This window comes from Mustela nigripes, chromosome 2, assembly GCF_022355385.1.
Source record: "Mustela nigripes isolate SB6536 chromosome 2, MUSNIG.SB6536, whole genome shotgun sequence".
In the NCBI taxonomy this organism is placed as follows: domain Eukaryota; kingdom Metazoa; phylum Chordata; class Mammalia; order Carnivora; family Mustelidae; genus Mustela; species Mustela nigripes.
In genome coordinates, this window is record NC_081558.1 from 18,400,349 (window position 1) to 18,418,744 (window position 18,396).

Genomic DNA, 18,396 nt, shown 5'->3' on the forward strand with positions numbered 1-18,396 from the left:
CTAATCAATAAGGAAATGCAGGGGCACCTGGGTGGCTCAGTCAATTGAGCCTCTGACTCTTGGTTTCAGCTCAGGTCATGATCCCAGGGTTGTGTGATGGAGTCTGGTGTGGGCTCTGCGTTCAGCGGGGAGTTTGCTTGAGATTTCCTCTCTCCCTTTCCCATTACCCCTCCCCGAGCTCGCACTCTCCCTCTCTTTCTAAAAATAAATAAAATCTTTTTTAAAAATAGGGAAATGCAAATGAAAAATACAATGAGTTATCACCTCACACCTTTTAAAGATGGCTACCATTAAAAAATAAAACAAAACAAGAACATAATAAAGGTTGGCAAGGATGTTAAGGAATTGGAATACTTTTGCACTGATGGTCAGAATATAAAATGGTGCAGTTGTTGTGTAAAACAGTATGGCAGCTCCTTAAAAGATTAAAAATGAATTACTATATGATCCAGCGATTCCACTTCTGGGTATATGCCCAAAAGAACTGAAAGCAGGTTTTCAAAGAGATATTACAGCACACCCACATACATAGCCAAAAGGTGGAAGCAACCTAAGTGTCCACCAATGAATGAAAAGATAAACAAAATGTGGTTTACATACAATGGGATATCATTCAGCATTTAAAAGGAAGGAAATTTTGAAACTTGCTACAATAATATTTGATGAATGAATTTTGAAAACATTATGCTAAATAAAGTCAGTTACACAAGACAAATACTGTATGATTCTACTTACATGAGGTACCTAGAACAGTCAAATTCATAAATACAGAGAGCAGAATAGTGGTTGTGAGGAGTTAGGGGGAGGGGAGAAGGAGGAGTTATTATTTATTGGGTACAGAGTTTCAGTTTTGCAATATGCAAAGATGTCCAGAGACAGATGGTGGTGATTGTTATGAATGCACTTAATGGCAGTGAACAGCAACTTGATTTTTTTTAATTTAAATTCAATTAATTAACTATAATGTATTATTGATTTCAGAGGTAGAGTTCAGTGATTCATCAGTCTTATATAATACCCAGTGCCCATAACATCATACCCTCCTTGATGTCCATCATCCAGTCACCCCATCCCCGAACCCCCTCCCCTCCAACTACCTTCAGTTTGTTTCCTATGATTAAGAGTTTCTTATGGTTTGTCTCCCTGATTTTGTCTTGTTTCATTTTTTCCTCTCTACCCCTATGATTCTCTTGTTTTGTTTTGTTTTAACATAAAGATTTGTTTTACTTTCTACTGGGGGAAGAAGGAGAATAAATAGAACTGTTTTCCAATTTGCTCTCCACTGTATACACACATACCCACAAACCAAAAATACCCCAACAAAGAAACAAAACAGGGGCGCCTGGGTGGCTCAGTGGGTTAAAGCCTCTGCCTTTAGCTCAGGTCATAATCCCAGGGTCCTGGGATCGAGCCCCCAAGAGCCCTGCATCGAATTGGGCTCTCTGCTCAGCAGGGAGCCTGCTCCCTTCCTCTCTCTCCCTGCCTCTCTGCCTACGTTTGGACTCTGTCAAATAAATAAAATCTTAAAAAAAAAAAACAAAAAACAAAAAAAAAAACCCAGAAAACTGAGAATCAAATACCAAAACACCCTCAAACTGCACCGACACTTCGCATTTTGACGGAAAGAATAGATCTTGGGAGGAAGTGCAAATGCAAAATCAAATGACCGAAAAATGCTGAACCAACGGCATTATCAATATACAAAATATTTATATTACTGAACTAGTAACAGTTGATGTTCTCCATGTCTGTAAAACTTTGAAACCACATAGCTGATTTGTTAAATTTAGTCCATGCCAGCTTCCAAACTCCAGAAGAAATTTCAGTTAGCTTCATTTGATGCCTCATCAAAATTTTCTACAAGATCTGGAAAACATCATCATCCTCTTCATCAATGTCTTCTGGTTTTGTTGCTTTGCTATCCAACACTTGGCCATGGGAACTGTTCAGCTAACTTCCTAAGACTTGTTAAGCTGTCAGCACCAAGCTGACTTAGTATTCCAGGAAGCATTTCTGTGATTGGTTTGGCTTCTGCATGCCCAGTAATTGCAAAGGTGTTAGCAGAAAGGGAAGCTTGGACTTTGGGACTGTTGAAACGAATAACTGTCCCATCATCTTTAATCATGTTCGCCTCTTCAATACCAGCTATATTATTCACAGCCAGTTTTTTTAGAGAACTCTGGAGTTTTTTGTCATCAGCTGTAGCTCTTCTATGTACCACCTTCTTTCTGCAGGCTGTACCCTTGCCCCCTATCCGGACCTGAGCCTGAAGTTTAGCTAGCTTTTCTTGATTCGTGCTGTTGGTAAATCTCAAGCAGGGAGGGTCCTCTAACAACAGCATGTGGCAAGAACAAGATGGCTGCCTCAGTCGAGACAGAGAAAAAAGAAAAATCTTTTAAAAAGATTTTTATTTATTTATTTGAGAGAGAATGTGAGAGAGAGAGAGAGCGAGCGAGAACAAGAGGGGGAGGGGAGGGGCAAAGGGAGAAGCAGACTCCCCGCTGAGCAGGGAGCCTGATGCGGGACTCAATCCTAGCACTCCAGGATCATAACCAGAGCCGAAGGCAGGTGCCCAACCAAATGAGACACCAAGGCACCCCTCTGTTTTGTTTCTTAAATTCCACATATGAGTGAGATCATATGATAATTGTCTTTCTCTGATTCACTTATTTTGCTTAGTATAATACCCTCTATAAACTGCGAATTTTAAATGGTAAATTTTATGTTATTAGCGTTTGTCCACAGTTAAAAAAAATTAAATATATATAAAGCAGAAATTAACACTACAATGTATATGTGTATGTGCATGGGTCCATAAACAAGAAGTGAAAAATAAGGTAAGTGAAGCGTGGCAAAACATTAACAAGTGGTCCAACTAGGAGGAGTTCACTTGTTCTTCCAACTTTTCAGTAGAGTTGACATTTTTCCTAGTGAATAGGTATTTATTTATTTATTTGAGAGAGAAAGACAGACAGAGAGCACGCTTACATGTGATCAGGGAGAGGGGCAGAGGGAAAGGGAGACCAGCAGGACCCTGCAATCATGAACTGAGCTGAAGGCACTGCTTAAATGACTAAGCACTCAGGCAACCCCTTAAATAAATAAATCTTAAAAAAAAAAAAAAAAAAAAAAGAATTCCAAGAGTTGTTTTTTTTTTGTTGTTGTTGTTTTAAACAAAACAAAAAAGAGGTCTTGAAGTCAAATAGCAGAAAGTCATGGTTAGTTTGTATGAAGTAAATACTGTTCTTTTAAAAAGTTTTTATTTGATTTTTTTTTAAAGATTTTATTTATTCATTTGACAGAGAGAGATCACAAGTAGGCAGAGAGGCAGACAGAGAGAGAGAAGAGGAAGCAGGCTCCCTGCTGAGCAGAGAGCCCGATGCGGGACTCGATCCCAGCACCCTGAGACCATGACCCGAGCCTAAGGCAGCGGCTTAACCCACTGAGCCACCCTGATTTTTTAACTTGAATATAGTTGACATATAATGTTACAACTTCAGGTGTATAACATAGTGATTCAATTTCTCTATACATTATGCTATGCTCATTAAGTATAGCTACCACCTGTCATGATAAGATGCTATTCCAATATCACTGACTATATATTTCCTATGCTGTGCCTTTTATTACTGTGACTTATCTGTTTCATAAGTGGAAACCTGTATCTCTCACTCCCCTTTACCAATCTGTCCATCTTCCCACCCCTTTCCTCTGGCAACTATCAGTTTCTTCTCTGGATTTATAAGGTCTGATTCTGCTTTGTGTTTATTCATTTCTCCTGTTTTTAAGATTCTATATATGAGTGAAATGATATGGTATTTGTCTTTCTCAGTCTGACTTATTTCACTTAGATAATACCCTCTAGGTCCATCCATGTAGTCACAAATGGCAAGATTTCATCCTTTTTTATGGCCCTGAATAGCCAAAGCAATCTTGAGAAAGAAGATAAAACCTGGAGGTATCACAATACCAGATTTTAAGATCTATTACAAAGCTGTAGCATTCAAAACAGTATGGTATTGGCACAAAAAGAGACACACAGATCAATGGAACAGAATAGAGAGCCAATTTGGTCCACTTATATGTTCAATTACTCTATGACAAAGGAGGCAAGAATATATGGTGGGGGAGGGCGCCTGGGTGGCTCCAGTGTGTTAAGCCTCTGCCTTTGACTTGGGACATGATCTCAAGGTCGTGGGATTGAGCCCCACATCGGGCTCTCTGCTCAGCAGGGAGGCTGCTTCCCCACCCCCCCGCCTGCCCCTCTGCCTACTTGTGACCTCTCTCTGTCAAATAAATAAATTAAATCTTTAGGGGCACCTGGGTGGCTCAGTGGGTTAAAGCCTCTGCCTTCGGCTCAGGTCATGGTCTCATGAACTGCAATGGAAAAAACAATTAAAAACAAGAGTCTTAAGGGCTTTAGCTTGAATAAATGAGTGGATGAACATGCTGCTGCCTGATAAACTTCTGTGCAATTTAATTCTAAGTTAATACACGTCTTCTAAGGTTTTACAGGGCCAGGAGAAACGGCTGCTGTCAGAGCCAGATAAACTGCCAAGGCATCCAGAGAATGCTATCAACAGTTACCACAGTCAAAGAGATCACCTTATTCTAATTTCACCACTGTTTACAGAGAGCTCAAAACAGATCACATCAGACTTTATATGGATCGGACAAAATATTCAGCTAGCATAGCAGGTGTAAGAAAACCTTCCAACGGAAAACACCACCTAAAATGTTCTCCAATTTTCATTAGAAACAAATACTGATAAAGGATAAGAAGATTTAAAATGTAACCTGGCCTGAAAACATGTGCCTCGAAAACATTAACAAACGCCATCTCAGTGATCGGTGAAACTAAAATTCCTGATTCCTGATAAAAGGAACTCCTAAATGCTGACGGGCCCTGAAAGTTAAAACATGGTTTTAAACAGGTAGGATATTGTATGTGGTGAGTGATATTAAGATCATGCTAGAGAAATCAAAAACATTTCCAAAAGTCTCTCCTATTTTATTTTATTATTTTTTAAAGTTTTACTTATTTATTTGAGAGAGAAAGAGCACGAGTGGGAGGGACAGAGAGAGAAGAGTCTGAAGCCGACTCCGCGCTGCTTGCGGACCCTGACACAAGGCTCTCCATGTCATGACCCTGAGATCAGGATCTGAGCCAAAACCAAGAGTTGGTGGCTCAACCAGCCACCACCCAAGTGCCCCAAAGTCTCTGTTTTAAATTCAAACATGTGATCAATAAGATAACAGAATCTTTACTATGAATGTAATAGGACATGTCATGAAAACCTGGAGAACATAATCTAAGCACAACTAAGGCAGGGCAGGATTCAGGAGGACGCAACATCCTACAACTGCTAGAAAAGCAGAGAGGAGGCACGCTGGACTTAAATGGGGCCAGCAGGATGTTAGCAGCACAGTTGGGCTGGGAGTTGAGTGAGCCCGTGATTTCAATAAAAGAAAGGGGTATGATATGCCATGAGCAATGTGAGCCAAGAGCACAGAGGTGAGGGCGAAGAGGGGAGCAAGGGTCATTTTGGAAGCCCTCCTATGGCAGAGCAATATTCAGAAGTAGTAAGCTGGTTATCTATATGCACGTTCTTTCTCCTTCAGCAGGAGAAGAGCAGAAAGGTATCATTCAATCTATAAAAAGGGTGCTGTCACAGATTCCAAAATCATAAAATGTCAGAGTGGTAAAGTATCTATGAAGTCATCTGGTCCGGCCATGACAAGTAAGGTTCATCTCCTACGGTAACTCTAACTGATGTCACTGGTCCATCTGAATCACCACTGACTCCTTCCTCTCTTTCATTACTCACACCTACTTCATTAACAATTCCATCTGCTTTCCCTCCCACTTTATTTCTCCTATCAGTCTACCTTTCTCCAGCTCCACTGTCATCCTAGCCTGAAGTGCATCCTTTCTTGCCTGGATGACTTGCAGCAGCCTCCACACGTGTCTTCCAACCACCAGTTCTGCTCCACACCAAACTACTCCCCACACAGTTGTCAAAGGGATCTTAAAATTTTGGAAGACAATCTGGCAGTTTCTGTCAAAATTTTTAATGTGAACCGCCTTTAACCAAGCAACGATTCCACTTTTAGGAATATGAATGAAAATTATATCTATCTATCTATATATATATACACCTCACAATCATCACAGTGTAATATGTAACAGCCAGAAAAAAAAGAAAAGAGAAGTTGTCTTAAAAAAAAAAAAAGAAAGAAAGAAAGAAAGAAACGAAGGAAATGTTGGTGTAGCGAGAGTACAAACCTCTAAGTAGCCATTAAAATGGATGTAACACATCAACATGAATGGACAGGGAGATCTTCAAAATACAGTGTTACGTGAAAAAAGTTGTACAAACACATTATGATAGAATCCTTATTTTCTAACAATTTTGTCTTTAATCAAACTACTACATATCACAGATTTTAAAAAGTCAAATAGCACTATAAGCTATAACTAAGAAAACAGTATCAGCAAAACACAGCCAACCTTCAACCCATCTCTCCCTATTCCCAATTTCTGCTCTCCAGAGGCAACCGCATCAACTCTTCCAGCTATCTCTCCTGAGATTAACTTCAAATTTCCAAATAACAATTACATTACTAATCCTCTTTCAGTTTTAATTATCCTTTGACTTAAAAAAAAAAAAAGACTTAGTTCACAGAGAGAGAGTGACAGAATGGTAAGCAGGGGAGCTGCAGAGGGAGGAGAGAAGCAGATTCCCTACTAAGCCAGGAGCCCCACGTGAGGGGCTCGACACTAGGACCCAGGAATCACGACCAGAGCTAAAGGCAGATGCTCAACCAGGCTGAGCCACCCAGGTGCCCCTTGTTTGACTTTTAACTCTGAAAAAGAGTAGGTACAGGCTTGCAGAGAAGCCAGATAGGGTAATCTAGATCCCTGACAACTTCCTGAAGCTCCCTGTCCTACCGATCTGGGGCTGCTACACTTCAGGCTTCCTTTAAGTGCTATTATTTGTCACTCACAAACCTAATCCTAATCAATACAGAAATCGAAGCAAATTCGGCCTATCAAGATGACAAAGAAGGCTGGAAATCGTGCACATGGAATAACAGTGTCTAACACACACGCGCCAGGATCTGGACCAAGTACTTCATGGGTATTAAGTCACTTAATTCTCACACAAGCTTTATGCGGTAATATTTAATAGAAAAATCATTGAAGACAGGGTTAAATAACTCACTCTACTAACAAAGATGGAACCAGGTTCGGTGGCAGGCAGCCTTAGCTTCTCAGCCCATGCTCTCAGCCAGCCACACAGGTACCTATAGAGAGGTTAGCATCAAGAATCACCCAGAGGGGTGCCTAGTGGCTCAGTCCTTAAGCCTCTGCCTTTGGCTCAGGTCATGATCCCAGGATGCAGGGATGAGCCCCACTTCAGGCTCTCTGCTAAGCTGGGAAGCCTGCTTCTCCCTCTCCCACTCCCCCTGCTTGTATTCCCTCTCTCGCTGTGTCTCTCTCTGTCAAATAAATAAATAAAACCTTTAAAACAAAACAAAAAAGAATCACTGGGGAGATGCTAGCAGGATAACTGGATAACACTCACATCCATGCAAGTTTAGGAAAGCACCTTTTTTTCTTGAAATGTCTAAAATGTCTTTTTATTTTATTTTTAAAGATTTTATTTATTTATTTGTCAGAGAGAGAGCGAGCGAGGGCGAGCACAGGCAGACAGAGTGGAAGGCAGAGTCAGAGGGAGAAGCAGGCTCCCTGCGGAGCAAGGAGCCCAATGTGGGACTCAATCCCAGGATGCTGGGATCATGACCTGAACCAAAGGCAGCTGCTTAACCAACTGAGCCACCCAGGCGTCCCTAAAATGTCTTTTTAAATGAAGCTAAAAGCTACCACTAGAGGGGCACCTGAGTGGCTCAGTGAGTTAAAGCCTCTGCCTTCAGCTCAGGTCATGATCTCGGGGTCCTGGGATCGAGCCCCACATTGGGCTCTTTGCTCAGCAGGGAGCCTGCTTTCCTTCCTCTCTCTGCCTACTTGTGATCTCTCTCTGTCAAATAAACAAAAATAAAATATTAAAAAAAAAAAAAGCTACCACTAGAAATTTTAATCTGGAGTCCTGACTGAATAATTTCTTAGAACTAGCTCAGTTTATCAAATATCAGTAAGGTTCAACATCAAGTGCTTTTCTAAGATCAACATTAACAGTTCTTTTTAGGGGCCCCTGGGTGGCTCAGCTGATTAAGTGCCTGCCTTTGGTTCAGGTCATGATCCTTGGGTCCTGGGATCCAGCCCCACCAGGGAGCCCCCTTCTCCTTCTCCCTCCCTCTCTGACCTCCCATGCAATCCTGTGCGCACATGCGCGTTCTCTCTCTCTCTCTAACATATAAGTGAATAAAATCTTCTTTTAAAAAGTTCTTTTTAAAAACTGTTATTTTTCCCATTTAAAATAAATCCACTTAAGTACAAAGAATCATTACAAAGAAAAAGAGAAGTATGGGCCAAATAGACAAAGGAGATAAAGACTTCCAGTTATAGGGGCACCTGGATGGCTCAGTCGTTAAGTAGCTGCCTCTGGCTGAGGTCACACTCCGTTGGCTCAGGTCCTGATCTCAGGATCCTAGGTGGGCTCCCTGCTTTGCGGGAAGCCAGCTTCTCCCTCTCCCACTCCCTCTGCTTCTACTCCCTCTCTCACTGTGTCTCTGTCAAATTAAAAAAAAAAAAAGACGACTTCCAGTTTTGGGGGTACTGGGTGGCTCAGTCGTTAAGCGGCTGCCTTTGGCTCAGGTGATGATCTCTGGATCCGGGGATCCAGCCCTACATGGGGCTCCCTGCTCAGCAAGAAGCCTGCTTCTTCTCCCTCTTCCACTCCCTTTGCTTGTGTTCCCTCTCTTGCTGTGTCTCTGTCAAATGAATAAATAAAATCTTAAAAAAAAAAAAAAGACTTCCAGTTATAAAATAAGTCACAGGGATGAAAAGTACAGCATAGGGAATACAGTGAATAAAACTGTAATAATCCTGTATGGTGACTACACTTAGTGTGGTAAGCAAAGAGTAGTGAATAGAACCACCCAATCGCTATGCCATACACTTGGAACTTATATAACACTGTGTATCAATTATACTTCAATTATACTTTTTTAAAAAACAGAAAGAAAAATAATCATACTTGGCCATAGCTTTAACTCTCAGGGGGGCACTGAGTATGCAATAGCTGGGGACAAGAAGGAAAACGTGCCACTTTTAAAAAATAACAGCTTTTTCTGAAATTAATGGCTTTATTGAGATAGAATTCACATACCATACAGTTTACCATTTAAAGTCTGCAACTCAGGGGTACCTGGGTGGCTCAGTCAGTTAGGCATCTGCCTTTGGCTCAGGTCATATCTCAGGGTCCTGGGATTGAGCCCTGAGTCCCGCCCAGCAGGGAGTCTGCTTCTGCCTCTCCCTTCTCCCCTCTTGACTCATGCACACGCTCTCTCTCTCTTTACTACCTTCGTGGTTGATTTCATCTGACTTCTAGGGAGTAAAACTATAACACATTTAACGAACTAAACTAAAAGAAGCCAACTCCGAAGGTAGGAGAGTCCAAAGCAGGAAAAGTTGGGACACCTTTATTTTCTTCATTGTGTGGTCTGTGAAAACTATACATTCTTCAGAAATTTCTAAATCAAAATAACACATCTAATTTGGATAAATTCTTTAATCTGAAATTGATTTGCCTTTCCTATCCAGTGGGGTGAGGAGAGGTCTGAAAAGTATCAATGCTGACAACCTACAGAAACTAGATAACATGAGAAAGAGTTTAACTTCATAAAAGATACAAAATAAACACGTATTTCTAAGCTTTTAAAGTTAGCAAATACAGAAATAAATTATCTTAATGGCCCAGGCAGTTTGTTTCATAAAGCTTAAGACACACCGGATGATAAACAAAGCTTTTTCCTGAATGGAACTCAGTACCAATACAGCTGGGCCATGTTCCTCCCTCACCAAGAGGCTGGCAGTTCACCATCATTACCCTCGGCCCCTTCCTCATTCTGTTTGACCTCCCATACAGCTGACATGGTTCACTAGCCCAGGTTTCTTCGAATTCTCCTTTCCATTGGCTAGGCCCAAACGTTGCTCATTTCTCCTCCTACCTTTCTGGTTTCACTGGCACTCTCACCAATACCCTTCTGTTGAAAAGCCACTGGCTTCCTTCTTGGGCTATGTTCTCTACAAACCTTTGTAGCAGTCTTAATCTCCCACTACTGTTATTACTACTGCTGCTGCTGCTACTACCACCACAACAGACACACATGTAGCAACTCTACTTCTATATTCCTACGCTGTCCCTGAGCTCCAAACTTCTATTTCTCATCGCTTTTGGAGGTCTGCATTTGAATGGCTGAGACCAAATCTGTACTAGGTTTGCCTGTCACCATCACCACTGATGCCTGTCTGTACCTCCTCCTCCTGCCCCACCACATCACCCTTCCCTCACCGTCACACATTTTCAACTGGGCACCAAGACTTAATTGAGTCTGCTCTTGAAATTCACATCCACTCTCTATGCCTTCTCTAGCCTCAACTTTAAAAAAATATCCATGGGGCACCTGGCTGGCTCAGTCTGTTAAGCATCTGCCTTCAGCTCAGGTTATGATCCAGGAGTCCCATGATCAAGCCCTGAATCTGTCTCCCTGCTCAGAGGGGAGTCTGCTTCTCCTTCTGCCCCTCCCCCTGCTCATGCTCTCTCTCACACTCTCTCAAATAAATAAAATCTTTTTTAAAAAATGAGGGGCGCCTGGGTGGCTCAGTGGGTTAAAGCCTCTGCCTTTGGCTCAGGTCATGGTCCCAGGGTCCTGGGATCAAGCCCCTCATCCGGCTCTCTGCTCAGCAGGGAGCCTGCTTCCCCCACCCCCACCCCCACCTGCCTACCTCTCTGCCTACTTGTGATCTCTCTCTGTCAAATAAATAAAATCTTTAAAAAAAATTTTTAATACCCCCAGAGAGCACCCCAGTACCTTCCATGAAGCTCCAATCTTCCAAATACAGACTAATAACCACATCATTTTCCAGATGAGTAAAATCTCTGATAACTTGCCACTGTCTCTGAATAGGGTCCAAAGTAGTTCTCTCAAGGACTTTTCAAGACTTTGCCTATATGTGCTAGATACTGTATCAGGAGATAGATAAATGAAACAAAATTTTATCAACAGAATCAGAGTAAAGGAAGCATTTCAGAGATTGCTCTGAGTTCACCAAATCCTGTTTTCTTTTCGTACTGGACAGACAGCTAGACCGTTTCCTAGCCTCTTTGGCAGCTAGGGACAATACTGAACCATTCTGGCTAATGGAACATTGGTGACTAATGTTGCCAAATCCAGCCTGACTCCTTAAAATCCTCCATGGGATTGTTCATGTTCTCTTCCCTCCTCTTTCAACTAGTTGCAGAGAAGTCAGCACAAGACTGAGTCTCCAGAGAAGCCCTTCCCAACCAGGGTTTCCTGAGAGAATTAAGCCCTTAATACAATGATGTAAGTAGACTAATTCCTCAGTTCTCCCACGGATGTCATATAATCAGTACCACTCCAGAATCACAGGGAAATTAACTTGCTGCATACAACAGATGTCTTAAGGCATTAGGGTTTAATTATTTCCTCAGAATTCCATTCGAAAGGGCTACTCTAGGGGTTTAAGGAGCCTGGGTCTCTGAATATGTGGGTGCAGAGGCCTAGCCCTGCCGATGCACATTAGACTGTGACCTGAGCAAGAAAAAAACCAAAACACTGTAATTAACAAGATAAATAATGATTGTACTGGATTATAACTCATAGAAGAAAGAACCCATAAATCAATACCGATATATATTACGTATGCAATCCATACGTAAATAAGAAAGGAAAATTCTTTCTTAGAGTAAAATTCTGACCAATAAAAGAAAAAGGAGAGATGGAAAATTTTTTAAATCTCCATTTGGCAAGCATCATCATAAATAACTGTTTAAGGCAAGAATCATCAATGGATACTCAAAAGCATGAAGAGAAACAGTATCTTTACAGTCTCAAAGTATCTCCTCCACAAAATACCACTAATTAGAAAATAATTATAACTTTACAATGGAGTAACCTGGACAGATACATCCTTTACCAACTGATTAAAGCTGACACCACCAGTAATAGGACAAAAAAGACATCTTGTGTCTTCTGATGTAATGCACTGAGAAGGATGCAGCACTACCTCTGTGGTGTTCTTACTAAAAATTTGTAACCTGAATTTAATCAAGAAGAAATAACAGACTAACCCAAATCAAAGGACAGTCTATAAAATACATGGTCAACATTCTTCAGAAGTGTTAAAGTCATGAAGGATAAAATTTGTTTAGTTCAAAAGATGTCACTGTTTAGTTCATAGCTGTCATGTCATTAAGGAGATATGACAATTAATTCAGCATTTGATTCTGGATAGGATCCTGGGTCAGAAAAAAGTTGTTTTGTTATAAAGAACACTACTATAGTAGACAGCTGATAAAAACTAAACATCTGTAGATTAGATATTAGGTACTAGTATTATACCAAAGTTATTTCCTATATTTTGATCACTGTATCGTGGTTATGTAAGAGAATACCATCCCTCCCTTTTTAAAGGAAACAAACTGAAATATTCAGAAATAAAGTGGCATCAGGGCACCTGGGTGGTAGTCAGTTAAGCATCTGAATCATGGTTTTGGCTTAGGTTGTGATCTCAGGGTGGTGAGAGGGAGCCCCACATCAGCCTCCATGCTCAGTTTGGAGTCTCTCCCTCTCCCTCTGCCCCTCCTACTCTGTGCCCTCTCTCCCTCTGTCTCTCTCTAAAATAAATAAATAGGAGAGCCTGTGTGGTTCAGTTGGTTAAGCATCTGCCTTCAGCTCAAGTCATGATCTCAGGATCCTGGGATGGAGCCATGCATTGGGCTCCCTGCTCAGTGGGGAGTCTTCTTCTCCCTCTGTCTCTGTCCCTGGCTTGTGTGCTCTCTCTGTCAAATAAATAAATACATAAAAAATTAAAAAATAAAATAAATAAATAGGGGTGCCTGGGTGGATCAGCAGGTTAAGTCTCTGCCTTTGGCAGAAGTCATGATCTCAGGGTCCTAGGATCAAGCCCCACATTGGGCTCCCTGCTCAGCGGGGAGTCTGCTTCCCCCCACCCCCCGCCTCTGCCTGCCTCTCTGCCTACTTGTGATCTCTGTCAAATAAATAAAATAATTTTTAAAATTAAATAAATAAATAAATCTTTTAAAAAAGGAAATAAAAGGGCATCATGCCTGCAATAACTGATGCTATCTTTAAAATGTTCATAGTAATCAGACATTATTTTAGAATAATTTTTATTTCAATATTGAATTAAAATATCTATTTTGATTCCTGAGTTTTTTGGTACCCACTCAAATTTTGTGTCCAAGGCAAATGCCTCATTCTCCTCATGCTTCCCAGCCCTACTATTACAATTCAGAAAAAAAAAAAGTGTGTTTATAACAGAGAAAAAGAACATGACAAAGCAAATGTGATAAATGTTAACATTTGGGGAATGTGGATATGAGAATTCTCTGTTCTACTTGCACTTTTCTATAAGTCTGAAATTATTTCAAAAAACGTTAAAAAATGAGTTTTGAATGAAAATATGGATATCTGGAAAATTAGAAAATATGTTTATTGGGGAACCTGGGTGGCTCAGTCATTAAGCGTCTGCCTTTGGCTCAGATTATGATCCCAGGGTCCTGGGATCAAGCCCTGCATTGGGCTCCCTGCTCCACGGGAAGCCCCCTTCTCCCACTCTCCCTGCTTGTGTTCCCTCTCTCACTGTCTGTCAAATAAAATCTTAAAAAAAAATACACACATACACACACACACGTACATGTTTATTCCTAAGAGAATGGTCAAGCAGATCCTGACTAATTACAGAGCCTTCAAAAATCATTTTGGAGGGGCGTCTGGGTGGCTCAGTTGGTTGGGCAGCTGCCTTTGGCTCAGGTCATGGTTCCAGGGTCCTGGGATCGAGCCCCGCCTCAGGCTCCCTCCTTAGCAGAGAGCCTTATTCTCTTTCACCCTCTGCCTGCAGCTCTGTGTACTTGTGCTCTCTATTTCTCTGTCAGATAAATAAATAAAATCTTTTAAAAAAAATAATTTTGGAGGGGCACCTGGTTGGTTCAATCAACAGAGCATGTCACTCCTGATCTCAGGATTGTGAGTTCAACCCCACATTGGGTGTAGAAATTACTTAGAAATAAAATCTTTAAAAAATTATGGACCCACGGCTATATGGTCAACTAATCTTGGACAAAGCAGGAAAGAATGTCCAATGGAAAAAAAGAAGGTCTTTTCAACAAATGGTGTTGGGAGAACTGGATAGCTACAAGCAGAAGAATGAGACTAGACCACTTTCTTACACCTTACACAAAAATAAATTCAAAATGGATGAAAGACCTAAATGTGAGACAGGAAACCATCAAAATCCTAGAGAGAACACAGGCAGAAACTTCTTTGACCTCAGCCATAGCAACTTCTTATTAGAAACATGTCACCAGAGGCAAGGGAAACAAAAGCAAAAATGAACTGTTGGGGCTTCATCAAGATAAAAAGCTTCTGCACAGTGGTGCCTGGGTGGCTTAGTCATTAAGAATCTGCCTTCAGCTCAGGTCATGATCCCAGTGTCCTGGGATCGAGCCCCACATAGGGCTCTCTGTTCAGTGGGAAGCTGCTGCTGCTTCTCCCAATCCCCCTGCTTATGTTCCCTCTCTCGCTGTCTGTCAAATAAAAAAATAAAATCTTTAAAAAAAAAAAAAGCTTCTGCACACTGAAGGAAACAACAAAACTAAAAGGCAGCCTACAGAGTGAAAGAAGATATCTGCAAACAATGTATCTGATAAGGGGTTAGTACCCGAAAATCTATAAATAACTTACCAAACTCAACATCCAAAAAAACAAATAATCCAATTAAGAGATGGGTAGAAAACATGAACACTTTTATGAAGAAGACATCCAGATGGCTAAACACACATGAAAAGATGCTCAACATCTCTCAGCATCAAGGAAATACAAATCAAAACCACGAGATACCACCTCACCCCTGTCAGAATGGCTAAAAATAACAACACAAGCAACAAGTGTTGGCAAGGATGTAGAGAAAACAGAACCTTCCTGCGCTGTTGGTGGGAATGCAAATTGCTGCAGCCACTCTGAAGAACAGTTTGGAGGTTCCTCAAAAAGTTAAAAATAGAACTACCCTGGGGTGCCTGGGTGGCTCAGTTGGTTAAGCATCTGCCTTTGGCTCAGGTTGTGATCCTGAAGTCTTGAGACCAAGCACCACATCAGGCTCCCCACTCAATGGGAAGCCCATTTCTCCCTCTCTCTCTGTCCTTCCTCCTCCCATCCCGCTCATGCTCTCTCAAATAAATAAAATCTTTTTAAAAAGAAAGAAAAGAATGAACTAACTACCCTACAACTGAGCAATTGCACTACTAGGCATTTACTCAAAGGATAAAAAGTACGGATTCAAAGTACATCCAGCTCTCTGCTTGGCAGGGAGCCTGCCTCCCCCTCTCTCTCTGCCTGCCTCTCTGCCTACTTGTGATATCTCTGTCAAATAAATAAATAAAAATATTTAAAAATAAAAAAAGTACAGATTCAAAGTAAGACCTGCACCCCAATGTTTATAGCAACATTACCAACAAAGCCAAGACAGACCAAATGTCCATCCACTGATGAATGGATAAGAAAATATGGTATAAGGGCGCCTCAATAGCTCAGTCCGTTGGGTGTCTGTCTTCTGCTCAGGCCATGATCTTGGAGTCCTGGGATCGAGTGCCACATTAGGCACCCTGTTCAGTGAGCAGCCGGCTTCTCCTTCTCCCCTACCCATGCTCATGCTTTCTCTCACCATCTCTCTCTCAAATAAATGAATAAAATCTTTTTTAAAAAAAAAGTTGTGGTACACACACACACACACACAGGAATATTACTTGGCCATCAAAAAAAAAAAAGAAACTGTGCCATTTGCTACAACCTAGATGGAGCTAGAATGCATTACACTAAGTGAAATAAGTCAGTCAGAGAACGACAAATACCATATGGTCTCACTCATATGTGGAATTTAAGAAAGAAAACAGATGAACATATGGGAAGAGGGGAAAGAATAAAAGGAGAGAGGGAATGGAAACAAGCCATAAGTGACTTTTTTTTTTTTTTAAGATTTATTTCAGAGAGAGAAAGAGAGAGGGAGCACTCAATCAGGAGGATGGGTAGAGGGAGAGGGGAAGCATACTCCTTGCTGACTGTATAGCCCAACATGGGGCTCCATCTCCTAATCTGGAGATCATGACTGAAGCCAAAACCAAGAGTCGGATGCTCAACTAACCAAGTCACCCAGGCGCCCACAATAAATGGCTCTTAACAACAGAAAACAAACTGAGGGTTGATGGAGAGAGGCAGGGGCAGATGGGCTAGATGGGTGATGGGTATTAAAGAGGGTACTTGTGATGACCACTAGGTGTTGCACGTAAGGGATGAATCACTGAATTTTACTCCAGAAACCAATATTGCACTGTATGTTACCTAACTTTTTAAAAACCTGAAAACTTCTAATTTCATAAAATAAGATATTAGTAGGGCGCCTGGGTGGCTCAGTGGGTTAAGCCGCTGCCTTTGGCTCGGGTCATGGTCTCAGGGTCCTAGGATCAAGTCCCACATCGGGCTCTCTGCTCGGTGGGGAGCCTGTTTCCCTCTCTCTCTCTGCCTGCCTCTCTGTCTACTAATAAAATCTTTAAAAAAAAAGATGTTAGTTGAAAAAACATCATGTTTTTGGAGACCATTTAATGACAAGGAAAAACAATACTCCTTGTAGGTTAATCAGAGCAAAAATTGCCTGATGCTATACAAATGTCAGGGTTGGTTTTTTTTTTTTTTAAGATTTTATTTATTTATTTGACAGAGAGATAAAGAGAGATCATAGGCAGGCAGAAGTAGAGGAAGAAGCAGGCTTCCAGCTGAGCAAGAAGCCTGATGTGGGACTTGATCCCAGGACCCTGGGATCATGACCTGAGCCAAAGGCAGAAGCTTAACTGACTGAGCCACCCCAGGCGTTCCTACAATGTCAGTTTTTACATACACGTTTTTACCTGTGCATAAATAAAAAAAGAAAACCACCAAAATGCTAATGTTTTCTTTGGGTGATAGAATCAGGGACAATTTACATTTTCTTTATGTTCATGTATAATTTCTAAATTTAAAAGTAAAAATATATTACTGCTAGAAGAAATACATTCTTTTAATGTAAAATATGAAACAAAACAGAACTATGAATCACCAGCTCTTTGTTAATGAACAGTGAAAACAGTATTGAGAGTCAGAACTTGATGTCTTATCTATTAAAAATTCAGATATTCTTTTCCCAGCTGAAATATGTGGCCCTCTCAAAAGAAAATACAATGAGCTCATTTCATGCTAATTTTATATCTGTGTTCCTTTGTTAACATATTGAGAGATGGATATGTTAACCCATTGATTAATGGGGTGCCTGGGTGGCTCAGTGGGTTAAAGCCTCTGCCTTTGGCTCAGGTCATGATCCCAGGGTCCTGGGATCGAGCCCTACATTGGGGCTCTCTGCTCAGCAGGGAGCCTGCTTCCCCCTCTCTCTCTGCCTGCCTCTCTGACTATCAAATAAATAAATATTTTTTTAAAAATTTAACAGATTAAGCTATAATCAAAAATCAGTTATATGGCATTATTAATAAAATTGAGGTTTATAGAAATATAAATCACAAAAGTTCAAGGCGGTTAGGTAAACAGGTAAGGAATATGAAGTAAATGTCTACACAGAGACTATATAAGATCGCAAAAATTTGGGGCACCTGGCTGGCTCAGTTGGAAGAACATGGGATTCTTGATCTCTGGGTTATGAGTTCAAACCTCACACTGGGTGTAGAGATTACTTAAATTTGGTTTTTTTAAAAAATCACAAAATTCAGGGATTAAAATTTAGTTATACATGCCAGAAAAATTAAAAACTCGAATGCAAGTTCATTAATGATTAAAAACAAAATTCTGAGTTATTTTTCATGCTTTCATTCACTTACAAAATGTACCAATCCTCCAGGAACTCTTCCAAAAAATTGCAGAGGAGGCAACATTTCCTAATACATAATTATGATGCCAGCATTAGCCTAATACCAAAGCTAGACAAAGATAACACAAAAAACTTCAGAGCAATAGTCCTTATGAATAGAGATGAAAGATCCTTAAAAAAAAAAAAAACACCAAAATCTAACAAATCCAACTGAATCCAACAGCACATTGAAAAGATTATACACTGGGGTTCCTGGGTGGCTCAGTCAGGTAAGTGGCTGACTTCTGGTTTCAGCTCGGGTTGTGATCTCAGTGTCATGAGAT

The 18,396-nt window shown here is 40.9% G+C and overlaps 1 protein-coding gene and 1 pseudogene across 2 annotated transcripts in view; both read right to left on the minus strand.

Moving 5' to 3' along the window:
• Positions 1 to 18,396, minus strand: part of PRKAR2A (protein kinase cAMP-dependent type II regulatory subunit alpha) — a 147,685-nt gene that overhangs the window by 92,506 nt on the left and 36,783 nt on the right. The window lies entirely within an intron of this gene.
• LOC132012505 (transcription factor BTF3 homolog 4-like) lies at positions 1,823 to 2,341 on the minus strand (annotated as a pseudogene).